The sequence below is a fragment of the Pantherophis guttatus genome, chromosome 1 (assembly GCF_059756535.1).
Source record: "Pantherophis guttatus breed Tessera chromosome 1, ASM5975653v1, whole genome shotgun sequence".
NCBI lineage: Eukaryota > Metazoa > Chordata > Lepidosauria > Squamata > Colubridae > Pantherophis > Pantherophis guttatus.
Window position 1 is genome coordinate 280,634,686 of NC_142063.1, and position 3,755 is coordinate 280,638,440.

Here is a 3,755-nt window from a genome sequence, read left to right on the forward strand (position 1 = left end):
TGTCACCTCTTTTGGCCACTGTCTCAGAATTCAACCTTTACAGTCTGTTTGATCATTCAAAATATTCATTTACATAAGAGTCATATTTTATAGTAGATTCAGACAATCAAAGATAATATTTGTTAGATGGAAAAATTGGACCCTTTCATACAGACATTCATTACATGAGAATCATCATCCTGTTATTTTAGGAAAAGTTTGGTTTGAATTAAATATAGTACTAATTTGCATACAGAATGCTCTCCCTCCCTCCCCCCTCCCCCCTCCCCCCTCTCTCTTTCTCTCTCTCTCTTTCGTATCTCTCTTCCTTCATACGAACATCACTACTAATGCTTACTTACTGGGTTCTAATATATGCTGAAATTGTCTGTCATATCAGTATGACAGCAAGTTGTTTTATGTATAGGTGAAAGCAACTGTGAAGAACAAATTCACAATGTCTTTTCTTTGACATATTGACTTTTGGCATTGCTATTATAGGTATCTTTATTATACCATGTAATCTTTAGCATAAAATTGAAAGGATGAAATATGCTTTTTATTAAAATTTGCAAAATTCCATCAATGCCCATAGGTGTCAACTCTGAAGGGAACCTGGTTGAAGCCATCTTATGCTGCCTCAAAGTTGCCACAAAGCCTGAGAAAGAAGGGGAGGGAGGAAGTACTTAGCCCAACTTACAATCAAAATAAAAAGTTTTCCTGTGGGAACCAAGGTCATCACAACAGGTGGCTGGTGAAGGAGGAGAAGAACCTGCCAGTTGAATTCTTTGGATCATGTGACTGTGACTGGTGACACCGGGGAGGGGAAAAGTTTCCTTCTTTAATTCGCTACTGGTTTGGAACTCATTTCGCTCACGCATGGCGCTTCTCCACCTGCACAGAGCGTCTGTGATGACATCCAGGAGGGTGGACGGAGCCTTCTGTCGCCGCCACTACTGGTTTGCCCGAACCAGGGTGAACCGGTAGAAACCCACCACTGGTGAAAACCATGGGAACATTCAGAGTTGGTTTTCACCGGCTGTGCCTATATGATGTATCCAATAAACATATCCTCTGAGGAATCTACCTGCCTCGGAGTTACGCTTTCAATGGGTGCATTACTCAGAACGCTGATATTGGGACTACTGCCCCGCTGCTCTTTATTGGGGAATTGCACTTCTACAACTTAACCCTAAAATTTATTATGCCAACACAGAAATACTCAGAAGAACAAAACAAATTATTTTGCCAGCTGATGTGATCATTATATTAGAACAATGGTAGTGAGGGAGTACTATTATAATAATAGTTGACAAATAGAATTAATTAATGTAAGGATCTAAAATGTGTTGGAATATGAAACACTATACCACTTCATAGTATTTTACAGCAGTCTCTAAGTCAGAGTTTCCCGACGTTTCTGGTTTTGCGGACCAGCGGGGGGGGATGGTTCCACGTGAGTGGCAGGCGAATATGTACATGCATTCAGCTCCATTTGCATGAGCAGCAGGCACTTCCACGGCCCAGTTCCGATCAGCCCAAGGCCTCGTAGTGGGCCGCAGCCTGGGGATTGGGGACCCCTGCTTGAAGCGGTTAAAGAGTCAGCTAGGCAAAACTCGCAAAGGCTAGTAAGGCCACTAGGTGACACTATTAAGTTAGAAAAGTGAAAGTCAAGAAGGGAATAGAACACACCATTTTTTTCTTTCTTATTTAACATTGCTTCCTGAGACTATTGTACATATGTTGTTCTGAGTCTTCTCCTTACACTAAGTTTGATGGCCTTAGTTGCTTTTTACCAAGCAAATAGTATTTAAAGACCACTGAATGGCTGAACTACTAGGCAACAAGAACCTTCTGCCCTCAAATTGAAAGCCACTATTCATCACTTGAAAATTGTGAACTCTGAGATTTTGGACCTTGTCACTGAAATATAGCACCAAAGGAATAAAGGTTTTGTTATCTTTAGGTGATCTTTCCAATGTTATATATACATTTACTCCAGTGGTGAAATCTGAACCAGTTTGCCACTGGTTTGCTGGCCGTGCATGCGCGCCGCGCGCCAAGCGTGCGCTGCATGCACACATGCACAGTATGCGCCAAAAGGAGACTTGGGAAGGTAAGTAGAACAGCGGGGGGGGGGACTTTTTAAAAACATTTTTTACTAACGGTTCTCTGGAACAGGTAGTTAAAAATGCTTTAAAAAGTTTAAAAAAAATTCTGACGATCACATGTTGCTCAGCTGAACTTTGGAACTTTTTTTTTTTTTTAAATTTTACTACCAGTTCAGCAAACCAGTAGCATTTTTATTACTGGTTCGGGCGACCCAAACAGAACCGGTAGCATTTCACCCCTGATTTACTCCACTGGGCAAACATAGGGCTGAAGAATCTCATGAAATTTTAAATATTTTATTGGATTTTCTACAAGTCTAATAGTAAGAGAAAGCAGCAATAATCTCTGAACTAAATTAAGAAAAAAGTGTCACAGCAAGCAATTATTTGTGACATTGTTTAAGTGACAAATTTGCTGCATTCTCATTTTTTGTTGGAGAACAAAATGGATATTTGTCTATCCTGCCAATTTAAACTACAATCCTATAGCTATTTAGAGCCAGTTTGGTATATTGGTATATTGGTTAAATGCATTGGGATAGAAACTAGAAAGTTCTAGTCCTGCTCGAGGCACAACATCAGCTGGGTGACTTTGGGCTAATCCCTCTCAATCCTAGGAAGAAGACAAAAGCAACATTCTAAAAAAGCTTGCCAAGAAAACTGCAGGAACTAATCCGGGCCGTGGCCAGGAATCAACATTGACTCTAAGGGATTCCCAAAAATGTTATTTGGTAATAGTGTAATTGATAATATCAAGATTAATGTGCATAATATCCTTCAACACTACAGTTTATTTCCAGTAATATTTGTGGGGCATAATTGTGTTGTGCTTCAGGGGAAGTGGGGACAACACTTGGACTAAGAGTTAGCAAAGTATGATGGAGATCATACTGAATCATAGGGATTTAAACATCAAAAGAAGATAAAATGGATAATTGAAGATACAAGGAAAGTGCAGAACTAAGAGTGAAAAGTGTGAAGAATATTCTTGACATCTGACAAAGTTGCTTGACTTTGCCTGGAGTTGGACTCTGGCTGGGCAGATCCTTTGGAGGTGTCTAGTGTATGTCTGAGCTAGGAGTAGTTTGAGCCGGTTGATCTTGAGGAAATGGACAGGAGCCATGTAGCTGTGAGCTCTGCCACTTGTGCTGAGATAGAATTGTATTGGTAGTTAGTATGGAAAGGGCAACTGAGCCTGCTGTGGGCAACCTAAGAGGACAATCAAGACACAGGGATTTGTTTTACAGTTTTACCTTTTTTATTGTTTTATGGTTATTTTATTTCATGGTTTAATTGTTGTTGTTAGCCACCCAGACTTGCTTAAAATGGGTGGCCATATAAATCTTTGAAATAAACAAACCTCTGACAGGAAAATTTTAAGTTGTGATAGGAGACAGAGAGAAAATATATTTTGGAAAAATCTCAGGTGACAGAGCTTTCCATGCAAAAGCTGCAACTGGAATAAGATAGACTCCGTAAGATGGGGTGTCAATTACCAGCCTTCTTCTTCAGAGCCAAAACATTCTGTCAGTATCACAGTTCAGTTTGATTAAACTGTAACTGTAGGAGCCCTCAGAACCTCCTCCCAGCAATACCTGATAATTCCTAGATGGATTTCTAAAACACATCGCATCACAATTTCATCCGCATCACAATGCAGTGTGC